The sequence below is a fragment of the Saimiri boliviensis genome, chromosome 10 (assembly GCF_048565385.1).
Source record: "Saimiri boliviensis isolate mSaiBol1 chromosome 10, mSaiBol1.pri, whole genome shotgun sequence".
NCBI classification, from domain to species: Eukaryota; Metazoa; Chordata; class Mammalia; order Primates; family Cebidae; genus Saimiri; species Saimiri boliviensis.
In genome coordinates this window covers 108280467-108300709 of record NC_133458.1, presented here as the reverse complement: position 1 = coordinate 108300709, position 20243 = coordinate 108280467, and positions in this window count along the sequence as shown.

Sequence of the window (20243 nt, the reverse complement as noted above, 5' to 3'; positions counted from 1 at the left end):
GGTGAACATTTGATATGTAACTAAATTGGCACTGCAGTGTAATAGAGACAAATTTGTTTTAATTTAATGTTAAATTAATTGACTCAGCATCAAAAATAAAAAAAAACTGATATGTATTTTATACCATAAGAAGTCAATTTTGGAATAATTTTTATCAAAATGCCAATCTTTACAAAATAAAATTCTAGAAAAATATTAGAAGTACCTCTATATTCTTGGCATAGAGTCATCTTCTCCAGATAAGACACAAAAGCACTGATCATAATAGAAAATATTGATAAATTCAACTACATTAAAATTAACAACCATAGTTTCTCAAAAGACATCATTTTGAGAAGGAAATGGCAAGTTATGGAGTGAGAGAATATGTTTACCAATCTTATAACCATCATAAAGTTTGTGTCTGGAACATATGGATAACTTCTAAAACTAAATTACTCAAAAATCAATAACACAAGAGACAAATGAACAAGGTATGTTGAAATGGTGCATAAAATATGTGGTATATGAATGTTAAACGAAAATGTGAAAGGTATTCTAGCTCATAAGTATTATCAGAAATGAAGGTTTAAACCACAGGAAGATTTTCACCACCACCTTTCATGGTGTGCCTTGTGGGGAAGGCCAATGTTCCAGTTGACAATAACTAAATAGACAGAATTTTACACACACACACACACACACATTAATTTTTATAATTATATTTAATGTGTTTGAAGTCTTTGAATACACTGAGGCACCGAGGATTTGAGAAGCAAGAGCATCGAAGGAAATGAAGCCTACAGAACACTGCTTATTCCTTCCACCATATGCAGTTCTTGGAGTAGGGAGACAGGCCAGAGTTTTCTAGAAACTCCAAGTATCTCTCAGAGCTTCTGGCAATATCATGGTGGCATAAAGGAAAATAAATTAGGGTTTCATTCTGTCAAGGCAGATAGAACACGAAGGCCCAGGCTCTTAAGGAGAAAGAGGGATTAAAAGAAATGATACTAGCCCGCCTATTTTCCCTTGAGATGTTTAATCAGCCTTCCATGCCAAGAAGCAAAAAATTCAGGCACATTGACTGAATAGAAAGCAGAGATTTTAGCAACCTCACGCTGGTGGTTGGCAGAAATGGAATTCAGGAACCATCAACGAGAGGAATAACAGAAAAGGCCATAGAAACTCAGCTGGGACCCCTGAAACACTAGATTCTAGGAGTGGGGGTAAACCAAATGTAAACCAAGTTATGAAAAGATAGCAAGCTAACCCCAAATGGGCTCCTAGACTGTATTGGATGGAGATAGTTTGCCTCTTTGGTGCCTGCCAGAGGAATTCTATTCCCAGAGATAATAACCTTCATATGTGAAAGCACCATGGACTTTTAATGGGAATGATTTACGTGAGCATGAAAACAGAAACCATGATGGTAGACTTAAATACAAATATAATAGTAATCACTTTAACCTTAAATTCACAAAAAACTCCAGTTGAAATACAATTGCCAGACAGATTAAAAGACCAGATCTTGTGCTTACAAAAGACATGTTTAAACAAAGTTTGAAAGTAAAGGTTAAAAAAAATTTGTTTTATACAAACATTAACCAAAAGGGGTGCTGTAAATATATTAGTAAAACTAAGGAAAAACATATTACTTAGATATAAAGAGGGACATTTCAAAATAACAATAGAGTCAGTATTGAATATGAAAGTGTTCAAATATTAAAATCCTCTGTGTCTATTAACACGGCTTGAAAATATATAAAACAAAGTTGAGAAATGAATAAATTCATAATAGTCATTTGAAAATGTAATATACTGGTCATAAGAACAGAAAAAGCAAGCAAAAAGTCAGTGAAGTTATTGAAACTATAAAGTAAAGTGTTAACAAACTTGATTAACTTGGTATATATACAGAACACTTCAACCAACAACTTCAGAAATGTATTATTTTCAAGTGAAAATGGAATATTTACAAAATTCATTAAAAGCTTTGCCTTAAAAGCAAGTCATGAGAGATTTCAGATGACTTAATTAAAGTGACTTTGTTATCTGACAGCTTTGGAAATAAGGTAGGCAGAAATTTATAATTAAAAGAAAACTAAAATTCCTAAATGTTTGGAAACTAAACAATAAATAAATAGTAAATGCTCATAGGTCAAAGAAATTAATTTAAAAATACCAAATTAAACACAATGTAATAGAAGAAAGGAGTTATGGCAATAAGAATAGAAATTAATGGAAACATATGCACTTTGAAGAAAAGTTAACAAGGCTGTAATTTAGTCCTTTGAAAATAACAATAGTGAACTTCTGAAAATATTTCCCTTGAGATCAATACAAATAAAACGTATCCACTATAAACTCTTCTTTTCCTATTTTACTATACCTTCTGGAAATTGAAATAAGGCAAATAAAAAATATTGTATGTGGAATATGCGACATACTCTTCAGCTAAATGATTAGAATTTAGTAAGTGGCTTTAGCGGTTCTGTTTATGCGAGATCAATACACACACACACACACACACACACACACACACACACACATAAGTTTTGCCTCTTTATGCGAACACTAACATGTTGGGAACTGAAATTGGGAGAAGAAATTATTTATGAATGTATTAATCAACATCAAATACCCAGGAATAAATCCAAATAAAGATTTGTATGACCTCTACCTAGGAGATGGAACTCAATGGAGGGACATACCATATTTGTGGACTGGAAACATCTATATGGCATTTTTAAAATGTCAGTTCTCACCAAATTGATGTACAGATTAGATATAATCCCAGTGATTGTCTTGGCAACCTGTACGTATCTGTGTGTACAAACTGGCAAGCTATAATAATTGTAAAATTTGTATGAAAATGCATAGAGCCAGTAATAGACAAGACAGTCTTGGAAAACAACCAAGCTAGAGGACTTGTACCACTAAAGAGTGATCTTTATTATAAACTGTAGAAATTCAAACACTGTGATTTTTAGTGAGAGAATTGACAATTGTACCAATAAAAAAGAATACGTTTTCAGAAACAGAAAGACACAATGTCACTTGACACATGATAAAGATAAAACTGCATAATGGATAGTCTTCTCAACAGCAACACAGGATTAAACTCCTGGTTATAGAAGAAATAAATTTTGATTAAATAGCCAAATTTTAGATGAATTTGATTATTAAAATCTAGTTATAAAGGTAAAGCAAGCTCTAGAAGAAAACAAAGAACAACTTAATGATGTTTGTGTAAGCAAGATTTATATAGTAAAACATAAAGTGGAAATCACACAATAGTTGGATAAATTGAACTGAATTAAAATTATGAATATGTTTATGAAAAACACAAGACAACTCAAAGAAAAGCCTCTGATTAGAGGAATTACTTGTAACAAATAGTCTTTGAAATTGTTTGTAATAGCTATGTAGAAATGTTACAAGCATATTTATATACTTTATTCTTTTATAATGAAAAATTCAGGGATATTAATTCACTCTCAAGTACTGAGCAGATTTTTATTTCATTTTTTAAAATATTTTCTAGAAAGTCTATGAATACAGACACTATTTCCTCTCTGACAATATTCTTATAGTTGTGTCTAATCAAATTCTAAGTAATTAATAATGTCAACTATTTGCTGTATATTTCTAAATACACTTCTAGTTGTGTTAATTTTGTTAAACAGGATATCCGGTACACTTACTATTCTTCAAAATTAATAAGGCTACCTTTGGAGAACTATTATATAATGCAGCTGTCGTACATTTATTATATTTGTCTTAAAAGAAAATGTTACAGCATCTTATTAGCTAACCAAAATTTATTATATTAATCATACAAATTTTACAAATTAATTATATATAGTTGTTCATAATCATTCAATTTTCTCTTCAAGTGTTTCATGTTACTTTATTTCTGTTTCTTTTCCCTGGCAAAAATCTATAAATTACATTGTTTGGGACCCAAATGTTCTAGATTTTTATAACTTTTTGTGATAATTTTTTTTGGTTTATTAAAAACAAACTCTGTACAATTTCATGCTTGCTGTCTTATAATTTTATTTTGTCTCATTTAATTTTCTTTTTAGGTGTGTACTTTATGTAGTGTATAACATAATGTTTCCAGAACTCCATTCTTTCATTGGGAATTCTGTTCCCCCATTCTACACATGTATTTGTTGGGAAACAATTCTTCTTAGGTCTCTGGTGTTTCTGCACATCATGTAACAACTATTCTTCCAGAATGTCTTTGCAAAACTGTTTGGGTAGAATATATCTTTGAAAACAGAAACAGTGTTTCCATTCAGAAGAGAGTATAAATTAGTTTGCCTTTCAAGATACTTAGAATTTCTTTCTCTGGGAGAAATACTTGGAGGGGTGTGTTTGCACTTCTTTTAAGAATTGGTGTTGTCTAAGCCTGGGGTTCATCATCTGTGATGAATACTTAATGTGTATGTAGCAACTTTCAGGGCTTTGGTAGCAAAGGAAACTGACACAAATGTGAATTTCAGAAAATTCCATTCATATTGGCTTCAAAAAGAATGAAAAATTTAGAAATACGTTTAACAAAAGAAATACAAAACTTATACTATGAAAACTACAAAATATTATTAAAGAAAATAAAGATCTAAATGAATTCAGAAACATTCTACATTCACAAATAGGAAGACTTAATATTTCGAAATGGCAAAAATCAATAAACCAATTTATAGATTTACTACGGTCTCTGTCAGAATTCCAGCTTTCTTTCTTGTAGAAATTAACAAGCTGATTCTAAAATTCATACAGAATTGCAATGGACTCAGAAAAGCCAAAATAATTCTTCAAAAAAAAGAATAAAATAAGAGACACAGTGGAAAAGCAAAAACTTTATAATGCTTAGGAAGAAACATGGGCATCAGTCATTATGATCTTGGATTTGGCACTGGATATACCTAGATATGACAGGAAAGGTCCTAGCAACAAAAGAAAGAAAAGGAAAGATAAATTTGACTTCATCAAAATTTTAGAAATTGTACATCTAAAGATCTTAAGATCATCTTGATGATGCTGGTGTAGGCAAGATTTACATTACATAAATACAGAGATTTATATTATATATCTATACTATGTGATAAATCTATATATGGATTTTAAATTATGTAATTAAATAAATGTAATATATAGATATTTTTCCAGAAGAAAGAAACAGAAATACAACAATACAGAGAACTTGAAGAGAAAATTGAGTAACTATGAACAAATATATATAATTAATTTGTAAACTTTATATAATTAATGAATTTTGGTCAGCTAATAAAAATACTGTAATATTTTCTTTTAAGGTAAGAAAGTGATTCTTCAAGGTCCTTCAAATGATCCTCTCACTATCAAGAAAATGAAAATACCAACCACAGAATGGTGGAAAATATTCATTAATCATATGACTAAGAGACTTTTGTCTACAATGCATAAGGGACACTCACAAATCAAAAATAAAAAGAACTCCGTTTAAAAATGAGCAAAATACTTTAGCCATTTCTCCAATGAAGATAAACAAAAGATGGTCAACATCACTAGCTTTGAGGGAAATACTAAAAAAAAAAAAATTAAATACTCTTTCACATCATTAGGATGACTAGGACCTAGAACACAGATCATAACAAGGATTGGTGAGAGTGTGGAGAAATTGGAATGCTTATAAACTGTTGGTGGAAATTTAAGTGGTACAGCCACTTTTGAAAACAGTCTGGCTGTTACTCAAACAATTAAATACAAAGTTACCATATGATGCAGCAATTCCACTTCTAGGTATATAACCAAGAGAAATAAAAATCCACGTCTACCTAAAAGCTGCACAAAAACAGCCAATAATCATAGCAGCCAAAAAGTAGAAATAACTCAAATGTCCATCAACAGATAAATGGATAAACAAAATGGGATATAGCCATACATTGGAGTATTATTTGGACATAAAAATAAAGAAAGTATTAACACATGCTACAATATGACTGAATCTCAAAAGCATTATGACGAATGAAAGAAGCTAGTCAAAAATTTTACAAATTATTGTTTCATTCACATAGAATTTAAAAATGGGGAGCTATACAGAGACAAAAAATAGATTAAATGCTTTTTTAGGGCTAAGGGAAGGGGAATGAACAGTTGGAGGAATGGAAAGCTAAGTGTTCTTTTTGAGTTAATGAAAATCTTAAAGTGACTGTGAAGATGGTTGCAGATAGCTGTGAATATATTGAAAAACATTCCATTGTATACTTTAAGTGGGTGAATTATACGGTTTGCAAATTCTGTGTCAATAAATCTGTTTTTACAAAACATGAAGCTCAGGCTACTGGCTGCACCACTAGTAACGATGTCCTTTGCTTTTACCCTGGAAACTTATATCTTTTGCCAACATCCATGATTCCGTGTCAGCCTGACCCTCATAAGTACGATAAAAATCTCAAAGCCTTCAACTTTCTTCATAATATTTCCTTAAGAAATTGCCAACATTATTTCAACATTTCTCCATTCTCTGAGCAGAATGATCTGGAGTGGAAACCTGGCTGGAGTCAGGACAGAGAACTTTCCCTCTACTTTGGAGCTTAAGCCTGTGCTAAAGCTGTGCAATATAAATTTAGAAACTTTGATGGGCTACATTTCCCTGAATTGGAATAAATTATTTTTTAGTGAGAAAGAAGAGCTAAAAGAAAATAATCAATACTGCAGTGTTCCTAAGGTCCAGTCTGGACCTGGCCCTTACTATTTATGGCTTGACTGTTTCATGGAAATACCCCACATTCTTCCAATAACCACATATTTTTGATTCACGGAACTACTAAAAGAAACTGTACTATTTTAATTTTAAGGAATTATTTAAAATTAAGTGAAAAAGTTTACATATCCTTTTGTTCCTCCCATCATCATCCCAACCTTTGCCCAGGTATTACCTTTTTTAAAACATTTCATTTATGTGTGTTATTCTAAATATAGTAGTTGTTATTTTGTTTAATTTTATTGTCAGAGATATAGATAAAAGGCTAAAATTTCCTTCCACTGCTGTGAATTATCTTGGTAGTCTTTCTACAGTATGACTAATTCAGTCTTGAACTATTGCTTTGGACTTATTCATCAATATTCAGATAGGCTGAATTACATATTTAAGCCAGCTCTTTGGAAAGAAAAAGTAGACAGCATAATTTTATAATTGTTGTATATTGTCAACACTCTTTATTTTAACATCTATATCTGCTTTAATTATACAGGCATTTATATAAAAAGAACACCAGCCATTCAGCACAAAACACTAACTTAATACCCAATTCTGATTAACTGTCAGAAAATAGAATGTGTTGATGACAACCGAAAATCCCCAACCAGTTTCTTAATACAAAGTAAAAGCACTGTGTACAACAAGCCTTCATGTTAAAATGTAAAAAGCTTAAGAATCTTTTCTTCACAATCAACAAATTGTTAACAAGGCTATTTACTGTTACATGTGTGCTAACAAGGTCTCTCAGTGCCCACAGCATTAGAGAGACTCATATACTGTTAATATTGCAACAAATTTTACAACGTTACCCTTGGCAATGATGAATTAACACTTGCATTTGGAATGAAATGAGAGATGATTTTTTCTTTCACATTGTTTTGTTAAAAAATCATACAGAGTGGTAAGCCAGTGATCATACAATTTTCAAAATATACTTCTCAAAGATGATGCATTATAAATCATATGTATTTTATGTAGAATGGAAATTGAAAACAAGGACTACAGTACTTGGAAATAACTGGAGAGACTTATTGCAATATGTGCCTTTATCTTCCAGCCTTTGAATGTACATTTTCTAACTTTGGTTCAGTGATGTCATATGTAAGCCAACTTCATTTTTATACCTTTGTAAATAAACTGTAGGATTTTGACCTGAAAGGCAATTGACTATATCTGGAGATTGTTTTTAATAAATAACGCATTAAAATACATAGATTGTTTTTAATAAATAACACATTAAAATATATACTAATGCTTTTAATAATCTTTTTGAGCATCTCCTCTCTGCCAGATAGTAGGCAGGGATGCAGTGGCCATCGAAGTCCCAATAATTACATGATTATTTCTGATTAGTTGGTTGTTTTGTGTTTGTCTATTTGTTTCTTTGAGGGTTGTTTGGATTAGTTTTCTTTGCATGTTAATCAGTATCTTAGTACAGACTTTTAAAAAAAATTTCTTTCATATATTTTATTGTACAAAGAGCTAAAGCTCTAGACTCAAAATATGGAAGTATAGGCCAGTTTTCCCACCTTTTCTTTGAGAGGTCTTGGCCATTGGATATGATGGTCCGAGACTCAGTTTTCAAACGTAAAATGAGGACAATAAAGATATTCAAATGTCTAAAGAAATAAAACATATATAATAGTAAATATTTAAAGGAAGAACATAAACCAATGAATAGAGATTAGGCCTTAGAATTTGAAAAAGTGTACACTGTTCTCTGTTAATTGCTGTGTGCAATTTTTTTGCCTTTTATTGGCCTCATTTTCCTCATCTGTAAAGTAAACCTAGTTTGCAGAGTTGCAGTGATGATACCGAGAATGAGATACCATTTACTGTGCCCAGTAAACTGGTACCTAGAAATTTCAATGTATGTATCTGCAGTCATCATTATTTTCACTTTTGTTAAGGTGAAAGTTTTAATTTATGTAATATACTATCCAAATGCTAGACATCAGTGTGAACATAATCACAAATGAAATTTAAAATGCTTCAGGGCTAAAATTTTTCTGTAATTCTTAAGTTGTACAGGAGTTGTGTGCATGTGTGTAGTACCTCTGCAGGGCCTCACTGTCTGCTCTTGTTGTTTGGGGAAAAAAATAAAAAAACAAAACAACCAAGGCAAGTGGGTTACAGAATGACACACAATTATATATCATTAGGAAAATACACTTTCGAAAAACATAGTAATTAGAAGAGTAACACTAAGTCAGATGTTACGGAGACCATTATAATCTGTTTTCCAGGTAACTCTCAAATGAGCAATGATTATCTTGGGTTTGAGAGAAAAGCAGTTTGGTTCTCACTGGGTCCTGCCTAACTGAGCTGTTGAAATGACTCATTCTGTCTCTGTCAGGGTGCCTTATTTGTAGGTCATGCTGGCCTAAGAACACATATGTAGTTACTGGCTATTCACAAAGAGAACTTTGGCCTTTTTGCTCATGTCAGGAAGTAAGTGATGTCTCTAATGCTTTAATCGATTGGAAGCCAAGGCATAGCTCCATGAGGCTACTTTCAACCTCTCCGTTTGTTTTAACATAAGCCTTGATTCAAAATTTTGTAAATGCCCCACGGAAAGGTCAGTAAGAAAGGATCAGGATTTGTTTCAGTTAAATCAAAGATGCCTATCTACTGTTATTCAATTTAAAATTACACATAGTTATTAGGAAATAAGACAAATTTATGAATAAATTTACTTGTGAGAAATTTGGCAACTTTTAAATCAAAATTATTTTAAAATATTTTAGTTAACATTAAACTTCTATGGCATATTTTCTGTAATTTTGTATTTTCAAATGAAAAATCCAGCATATCACTGAAATTTGTTTCTATAGAAAGTACTATTTTAAAACTTGACTTAATTTTAAAACATAATTATGGTTAAAAATTAATATTTGCATCCTTCAGTTTCCAGAAATCTACCTATGTGTCATTATTACTTTTTAAATTTACTTTTCTGAAACAATAAAATGGAAATGTAACCATAACTGGGAATACCTGAATAAGAAGATAAAAGTCCAGCAGTCAAATATATTTTTAGTATTTCATGTTTCCTACAATATTTTTACAATCTATTCACTCTACCCATTTTTAAAGTTTCAATTAAAATGTAGACATGACAAAGCACAGTGTCTCACGCCTGTAATCGCAGCACTTTGGGAGGTCAAGGTGGGTGGATCACCTGAGGTCAGGAGTTCGAGACCAGGTTGGCCAGCATGGTGAAACCATGTCTCTACTAAAAATACACACACGTACATAGTTGGGTGTGATGGTGGGAGCCTGTAATCCCAGCTACTTGGGAGGCTGAGGCAGGAGAGTTGCTTGAACCCAGGAGGCGGAGGTTCCAGTGAACCAAGATCACGCCATTGCACTCCAGCCTGGGTGACGGAGTGAGACTCCATCTCAATTAATCAATCAATCAATAAATAAAATATAGCTATGACAGCTTGAACCCAGGAGGCAGAGGCTGTGGTGAGCCAAGATCACACCATTGCACTCCAGCCTGGGCAATGGAGTGCAACTCTGTCTCAAAAATAAATAAATAAACTAATTAATTAAATGTAGATATATTGCCATCTGGAATGGAGTAGGAGAAAAAGTAAACACAGTAGTAATGCAGTGGCAGCATGTTTCAAGGGCCAAGAGGGGAACACTTTCCATCCAGGCTTTTCTGTTTTGCAAAACTCTGCTCAATCCTAACTCTATCTAGGGATTTAACCACATGGTGGAGGTTGTACTGGAGAAGGTATCACCTTATATCTTAAAAACAGAAAGCTTTATGTCATTGCACATTAAGCCTATGCCAAGTAAATATAATAAAAAATTTTAATTAATTTGTGAAAGTCAAAAGATTGTTTAATTTTGCAACAATTTTACATACATTTCTTACAATAATTATTTGATGGAACTACAATTGCCTACATTTCACAGGTGAGACATTATATCTGCATTTGAGGATACTGAGCCTCAAATAATTTAGATAACTAGATCAAATTGGGTAGCAAAGTGTAAACTTCCATGCGAACATCCATATTCCGAAGACGCTGGGCTCTCACTTCCACATTTTCTAAGGATATATTAAATGTATGATGTTCCCTAGGTCTTCCTGATTTTGTCTGTTAGAGATAATTTCAAATGGTACTTAATTTCCAAACTAATTAACTGTTCTTTTTTTCTGCTATGAATACATGCTTGTCTCTGAATTACTTTAATTTTCATCACTGTAAAATGTGTCTACCTTAAGTGGACAAACATATACTTAGTACAGAGAAAAAAATTAAGGAAAAATAAATCCATTCTTAAGGGCAAGATGACAAAGAATATAAAACTCAAGAACAGAGCAGGTATCAGAGATGTTTAATTTGTAAATAAATAAATGACATAAAATTAAACATTTTTTATAATGATATCAATTGTCCAGAATATCCTCAACTAAAATTATAGTACAGAATAAAATAGTACTCTAAAGCGTTTATGGCTAATAGCTTTTTTAGACCATAGGATTAGATTTGGAACAAACCAATTAAAAGAAAAGTGTGAAATTAGATAAATGTTATAATCTATATGTCAAAGTAATTTGCACTTGGGTTGAAGTTTTAGTAGAATATGAAAACACAAAACTATACATATGCTACATTATATGAACGAGATGGCGAAGTACATTCAAAGAATCATTACCTCATAGGCAAAAATTATACAAGAAAAATGATTAATAGGTGCAAACTATTTTGTGTCTAAAGTTGCAAACTTTCTGTATTTAAAAGTTCACCAAATAGAAAACTTAAAAAAAGAAATATATTTTCAAGTAAATATTAAGTATTCCTTATAAAATACTCTTATAAAAGAATGTTAATGTTAGCTCAATAGAAAGTGAGCAAAGATTTTGAATAGATAGTGTGCAAAGAAGAAAACAAAAAAAGGAAATCAGGTTATAAAATGCTCATTAACAATTAAAGAAAAGTATGATCAAGCTGAGAACCAAATCAAGAAGTTAATCCCATTTACAATAGCTACAAAAAATAAACAAAATTACTAGGATCCATTTAGTCAAGGACATGAAAATCTCTACAAGCAAAATGACAAAACCACAAGAGAAAGTGTTGATGACACAATCAAATGGAAACATTCCATGCTCATGAATTAGAAGAATCAATATTATTAAAATTACCATCCTGCCCAAATCAATCTACAGATTCAAGACAATTCCTAAAAAATACCAACATCATTTTCACAAATATTTTTTAAAATCCTAAAATTTTCAGCAAACTGACACAAGAGCAGAAAATCAAACACCACATGTTCTCACTCATAGGCAGGTGTTGAACAATGAGAACACATGGACACAGGGAGGGGAGCACTACACAGTGGGGTCTGTTAGGGGGAAATAGGGGAGGGACAGTGGGGGGTGGGGAGTTGGGGAGAAATGCCAGATAAAGGTGATGGGAAGGAAGGCAGCAAATCACACTGCCACATGTGTACCTATGCAACAATCTTGCATGTTCTTCACATGTACCCCAAAACCTAAAAAGCAATAAAAAAAATTAAAATTTTAAAAATCCTAAAATTCATATAAAACAAACAAAAAAAACCTCAATAGCCAAAGCAATCCCAAGCAAAAAGAACAAAATTGAAAGCATTACATTACCTGATTTCAAATTATACTACAAAGTTACAGTGACCTAAACAGCATGATATTGGTATAAAAGTAGACACATAAATCAATGGAATGGAATAGAGAACCCAGATAAAGCCACATAGCTACAGTCAACTTATCTTTGACAGAGTTAACAAAAACATATATTGGGGAGTAAACACTCCAGCCTTCAATAATGGGTGCTGGAAAAATTGGATTGCCACATGCAGAAGAATAAAACTGGATTCATTGCATCATAGGCAAAAATTAACTAAAGATATATTAAAGACTTAAAAGTAAGGCCTGAAACTGTAAAAGTAGTAAAAGAAAATCTAGGAAAAATCTTTTCTGAACATTGATCTTGGCAAAAAATTCATGATTAATACCTCAAAAGAAAATACAACAAGAACATAGACAAATGGGGCTGAATTAAACTAAAATGTCTGCACAGCGATAGAAATAATCAACCAAGTGAACAGACAGTCTGCGGAATGGTAGAAATGGTAGAAAATATTTGCAAACTATGCATCCAACAAAAGACTAATATCCAAAATCTACGAAGAACTCAAACATCTCAACAATAACCAAAAAGCTTATAAATAACCACATTAAAAAGTGGGCAAAGGACAAGAACAGATATTTAGAAAAGAAGACATAGAAATGGCCAACAAACATATGAAAAAATTATCACTCAGCATCACTAATCACCAGAGAAAGGTAAATTAAAACCAAAGTGAGATACCATATTACACAATTCAGAATGGCTTTTACAAAAAATTCAAAAAAGAATAGATGTTGACAAAGATATAGATACAGTGGTGTGATGCTATTGGTGGGAATATAAATTAATACAACTTCTGTGAAAATGTATGAACAGTTCTCAAGGAGCTAAGTATAGAACTACTATTCAATTCAGTAATCCCACTACTAATAATCTACTCAAAGGAAAATAAATCATTATACCAAAAAGATACCTGCACATGTATGTTTAGTAGAGTACTAATCACAAGAGAAAATGTATGGAATCAACCTGTGCCCATCAATGGATGATTGAATAGAGAAAATGTGGTATGTGTATATACGTATACCATAGAATATATGCTATGCATATATTTTAATGTGTATCTACACATTAGAATATATCTTTGTGTGTTTGTGACTGTATGTGTGTGTATATAGATATAGATACAGATATCATTTCTTTTACGACTGGGTAGTATTCTGTGCCACACACACACACACACACACACACACACACACCCCACAGAATACTACCCAGTCATAGAAAGAATCATATCTATATATTTTGCAGCAATGTGGATGAAACGTATTATCATAGGTGAAATAACTCAGAAACATAAAGCCAAATACCACATGCTCTCAGGTACAAGTGGGAGCTAAATGATGTGTACATGTGGAATAATAGACAATGGAGACTCAGATGGTTGGAGGGTGAGAGATGAGAAATAACTTGATGGGTACAATACACACTATTTGGGAGATAGTTACACCACTATGCAACAAAACTGCATTTGTATCCCTTAAATAAATGATGAAAAAGAAAAAAATGTTAAAAGAGCAAATTGAAATAGCAAGGAAGTCCATAATGTCCCAAAGACTATTTGTTAAAGATAACATCACCTAAATAGCTGAGTGGAGAACTAGAAAACACCATCCCACCACAATAGCAATAAATAAGTTGGTAAAAACAGAATTAAATATTTTAGAATTCTAGAATCTAATAACAAAACTTACAACAACCAGGGGAATGCTTAATGAAGAAGGAAGCAGCTGGATTTCAATAAGAGAGCACTGTGGTATCATTCCTTACCCACTTATATCCCTTAATCCCCAGCTTGACAGTTGCCAAAAAGATGGCAGTCAGCATTTTTGATGCAGGTTACTCTAACCAGAGGGAGCATGCAGGCCTTAGTTTCAAATAATTGTGTGCTTTGATCTGTCTCATAACTCCCTGAGCTTTCAGCTCCAAAGTTAGCCCTTGTTTTGCCCGCCTCCAAAGATTCCCCAGAAACGAAGTGGTTTGTATTAGTGATGTTCGCAGAATGAATTTAAAGGCAAATTAAATGAGAAATGATATACATGGTAAGCAATAGAGAGAACGAAAATATTTGGAAGTAAAAGTCTGGGGAAAGCAGTAGTTGAGACAGCACGCTTTAAAAAGGCAAATTAAAACTCCCAAAAGATATCCACTTATACTTGTGAGGATGGCTATCAACAAAAAGTCAAAAGATAACAAGTATCATTCAGGGTATGAAGAAAAGAGAAGCATTGTATGCTGTCATTGGAAATATAAATTAGTACAGCCATGGAAACAGTATAGATACTCCTCAAAAAATTAAAAATGGAACTACCACATGATCCAATCCCTTTCTTGGTGAATCAAAGGAAGAAACTAACAGTTTCAAAGAGATATTTGCACTCTCATGTTCATTGCATTGTTACTCACAATAGCCAAAATATGGAAACAGCGACCTAAGCATCCATCAACAAATGAATGAACAATTATATATATATATATATATATATATATATATATATATATATATGTGACATATTCCTCTCTATATATATGGATATCTATATATAGATATAGATATAGATATATAGATATGTGTGTGTGTGTGTGTGTGTGTGTGTGTATACACACACATATTACTTAGTCTTGAAAAATAAAAAGGATTCTGTCATTTGTGATAAATGGGTTTACTTTGAGGATATTCATTCTGTTAAGTAAAATAAATCAGATGTAGAAAAACAAATATTGTATTATCTCATGCATATGTGAAAGTAAAAAGAAAAAGAAAAACATATACTATAAGAAATAAGAATGTGTGTTATCAGAGGCTGAAAGCTTAAGGGGAAAAGGGGAGATATTTGTCAAAGGGTATAAAGTAACAGGTATAAAATGAATAAATACTGAAAACTTAATGCACAATAGGGTAACTATAGTTAATTATGATGTATTGTTTACTTGAAATTTGAAATCCAGTGGTAGACAAGGATGCTCTCTCTCACCACTCCTATTCAGTATAGTACTTCCAGTTCTAGCTAGACCAATTAGGCAAGAAAAAAAAAAATAGGGTATTCGATTAGGAAATGAGGAAGTCAAATTGTCTCTATTTGCAGGCGACGTGATTGTATATTTAGAAAACCCCATTGTCTCAGCCCAAAATCTCCTGAAACTGGTAAACAACTTCAGCAAAGTCTCAGGATACAAAATCAGTGTGCAGAAATCACAAGCATTCCTATACACCAATAACAGACTAACAGAGAACAAAATCAAGAGCAAACTCCCATTCACAATTGCTGCAAAGAGAATAAAATACATAGGAATACAACTAACAAAGGATGTAAAGTTCCTCTTCAAGTAGAACTACAAACCACTGCTCAAGGAAATAAGAGAGGACACAAACAGATGGAGAAATATTCCATGCTCATGATTAGAAAGAATCAATATTGTGAAAATGGTCATGCTGCCCAAAGTAATTTATAGAGTCAATGCTATCCCCATCAAGCTACCAATGACCTTCTTCACAGAACTGGAAAAAACCACCTTAAACTTCATATGGAACCAAAGGAGAGCCCACATAGCCAAGACAATCCTAAGCAAAAAGAACAAAGCTAGAGGCACCATGCTACCTGATTTCAAACTATACTACAAGGCTACAGTAATCAAAACAGCACAGTACTGGTACCAAAACAGAGATACAGACCAATGGAACAGAACAGAGGCCTCGAAGGCAATGCCACACATCTACAGCCATCTGATCTTTGACAAACCTGACAAAAACAAGCAATGGGGAAAGGATTCCCTGTTTAATAAATGGTGTTGGGAAAACTGGCTAGCCACATGCAGAAAGCAGAAACTGGACCCCTTCCTGACGCCTTACACTAAAATTAATTCCAAATGGATTAAAGACTTAAACATAAGACCTACTATCATAAAAATCATAGAAGAAAACCTAGGCAAAACCACTCAAGATATAGGCATAAGCAAGAAAACTTCATGACTAAAACACCAAAAGCATTGGCAACAAAAGCCAAAATAGACAAATGGGATCTAATTAAACTCCAGAACTTCTGTACAGCAAAAGAAACAATCATTAGAGTAAACTGGCAACCAACAGAATGGGAAAAATTTTTGCAATCTACCCATCTGACAAAGGGCTAATATCCAGACTCTACAAAGAACTAAAGCAGATTTACAAGAAACAAACAAACAAACAAACAAACAAACCGATTCAAAAGTGGGCAAAGGATATGAACACACACTTTTCAAAAGAAGACATATATGAGGCCAACACATATGAAAAAATGCTCATCATCACTGGTCATTAGAGAAATGCAAATCAAAATCACATTGAGATACCATCTCATGTCAGTTAGATTGGTGGTCATTAAAAAATCTGGAGACAACAGATGCTGGAGAGGATGTGGAGAAATTGAACACTTTCACACTCTTGGTGGGAGTTTAAATTAGTTCAACCATTGTGAGACAGTGTGGTGCTTCCTCAAGGACCTAGAAATAGAAATTCCATTTGACACAGTAATCCCATTACTGGAAATATACCCAAAGATTATAAATCATTCTATTATAAAGACACATGTACACATATGTTCATTGAGGCACTGTTTACAATAGCAAAGACCTGGAACCAACTCATATGTCCATTGATGATACACTGGACAAGGAAAATGAGGCACATATACACCATGGAATACTACACAACTGAAAAAAAAAAAAAAAGATGATGAGTTCCTGTCCTTTGTAGGGACACGGATGAATCTGGAAACCATCGTTCTCAGCAAACTGACACAAGAAAAGATAATCAAACACCCCATATTCTCACTGATTGGTGGGTATTGAGCAATGAGAATGCTTGCACACAGGGAGGGGAGCATCACACATTGGGGTCTGTTGAGAGGCAGGGGAGGAACAGCGGGTGGTGAGGAGGTTGAGGAGGGATAACATGGGGAGAAATGCCAGTTATAGGTGACAGGGAATTGGAGGCAGTGAACCACATTGCCAGGTATGTACCTATGCAACAATCCCACATGATCTATACATGTAGCCCAGAACCTAAAGTACAATAAAAATAAACGTTAAAATTAAAAAAAAAAAAAAAAAGCTAACACCATAAAAACTCTAGAGGAAAACCTAAATGAAACCATTTAGGACATAAGCATGGGTAAGATCTTCATGACTAAAACACCAAAAGCAGTGGCAACAAAAGCCAAAATAGACAAATGGGATCTGATTAAATTAAAGAGCTTCTGCACAGCAAAAGAAACTATCCTTAGTGTGAACTGGTGACCAATGGAATGGGAAAAATAATTTGCAATCTACTCATCTGACAAAAGGTTAATATCCAAAATCTACAAATAACTTAAACACATTTACAAGAAAAAATGAACAACCCCATCAAAAGGTGGGTGAAGGATATGAATAGACACTTCTCAAAAGAAGACATTATGCAGTCAACAAACATGGAAACAATTCTCATCATCACTGGTCATTAGAGAAATGCAAATCAAAACCACATTGAGATACCATCTCACACCCGTTAGAATGGCGATCATTAAAAAATCTGGAGACAGCAGATGCTGGAGAGGATGTGGAGAAATAGGAACGCTTTTACACTGTTGGTGGGAGTGTAAATAAGTTCAACCATTGTGGAAGACAGTGTGGCATTCCTTAAGGATCTACAAACAGAAATCCCATTTGACCGAGCAATCCCGTTACTGGGTATATACCCAAAGGATTATAAAGCATTCTATTATAACAACACATGCACACATATGCTTACTGTGTGGCACTGTTCACAATAGCAAAGACTTGGAACCAAACCAAATGCTTATCAATGATAGACTGGATAAAGAAAATGTGGCACATATTCACCATGGAATATTATGCAGCCATAAAAAAGGATGAGTTCATGACCTTTGTAGGGACATGGATAAAGCTGGAAACCATCATTCTCAGCAAACTGACACATGAACACAAAACCAAACATTCATGTTGTCACTCATAAGTGGGTGTTTAACAATGAGATCACATGGAAACAGAGAGGGGAACATCACACACTGGGGCCTTTTGGGGGGTGAGGGGCTACGGGAGGTACAGCAGAGAGTGGGGGGCTAGGGGAGGAATAGCATTAGGAGAAATACCTAATGTAGGCAATGGGAGGATGGATGCAGCAAACCATCATGGCACATGTGTACCTATGTAACAAACCTATACATTCTGCACATGTACCCCAGAACTTAAAGAATAATTAAAAAAAATAGTGACTGTGATGTGATGGATATGTTAATTAGTTTAATTATGTCATTTCAAATGTATACATAAATCAAAACATCACATTTTGCACCCTAAATGTATATAATTGTTATTGTTAATTATACCCCTGTGATGGTGTGAGGAAAACACTCATGTTACCATGAACCCTTGAAATCCATCTGCATACTCATCAATGAACACATGCTAAGATTACAATCATGCACTACTGAGCCCAGCCTAAATTTCAGCATGAGATTGGAGGTGACAAATATTTAAAAGTAAAAATAATATGATCATCTCAATAGACACATAAAAAACTTTTAATAAAATGCAACATCACATCATGATAACAACCCTCAACAGACAAGGCATCAAAGGAACATATCTCAAAATAATAAGAGTCATCTATGACAAACCCACAGCAACATCATAGTAAATGGGGAAAAGCTGGAACCATTTCCCCTGAGAACTGGAATAAGACAAGGATGCCCACTCTCACCATTCTTATTCAACATAATCCTGGAAGTTCAGGCCAGAGCAAGAGAATCAGACAAGAAAAAGAAATAAAAACCATTCAAATATAAAAAGAAGTCAAACTATATCTCTACATTAATGATGTGATTCTATACCCGGAAAACCTTAAAGACTCTGCCAAAGAATTCCAGAAACTGAAAAAGAATTTTATTAAAGTTTCAAGATACAAAATTAACGTACAAAATCAATAGCATTTCTATATACCAATAATATACCAATAATGTTCAAGATGAGATGACTCTTGAACTATTATGAATGGGATTGTATCAAGAATGCAATCCCATTCGTAATAGCCATAAAATATTGAAATGCCTAAAAACAGAGTCAGACAAAGAAGTGAAATATCTATACACTGTTGAAATATCTATACACTGCTGAAAGAAATCAGATACAACACAAATGAATAGAAAAACATTCCATGCTCATGGATTGGAAGAATTAATATCATTAAAATGACCACACTGCTCAAAGCAGTTTATAGAGCAATTCTTACTGAACTCTCAATGTCATATATCACAGAATTAGAAAAAAAAAATTTCTAAAATTCATATGGGACCAGAAAAGACCCTGAATAACCAAAATAATTCTGAGAAAAAATCGCAAGCTGAGGGCATCACACTATCCAAAACTATACTATAAGTCTACCATAACTAAAACATCATAGTATTGGTACACAAATTGACACACAGACCAACGGGACAGAATAGGAAACCCAGCAACAAGGCTGTATACCGACAACCATCTTAACTTTAACAAAGCCAACAAAAACAAGCAATAGGGAAAGGACTATTCAATAAATGACTCCAAAATAACTAGCTAGCCATATGCAGAAAAATGAAATTGGACCCCTCCCTTTCCCTATATACAAAAACTAACTCAACGTGAATTAAAGATTTAAATATAAGACCTCAAACTGTGAAAATCCTAGAAGACATCCTAGGAATTCTCAAAATTATCCCTGAGGAAGAATTTTTGACTAAGTCCCCAAAGCAATTTCAACAAAAACAAAAGTTGAAAAGTAGGATGGAATTAAACTAAAGAGTTTG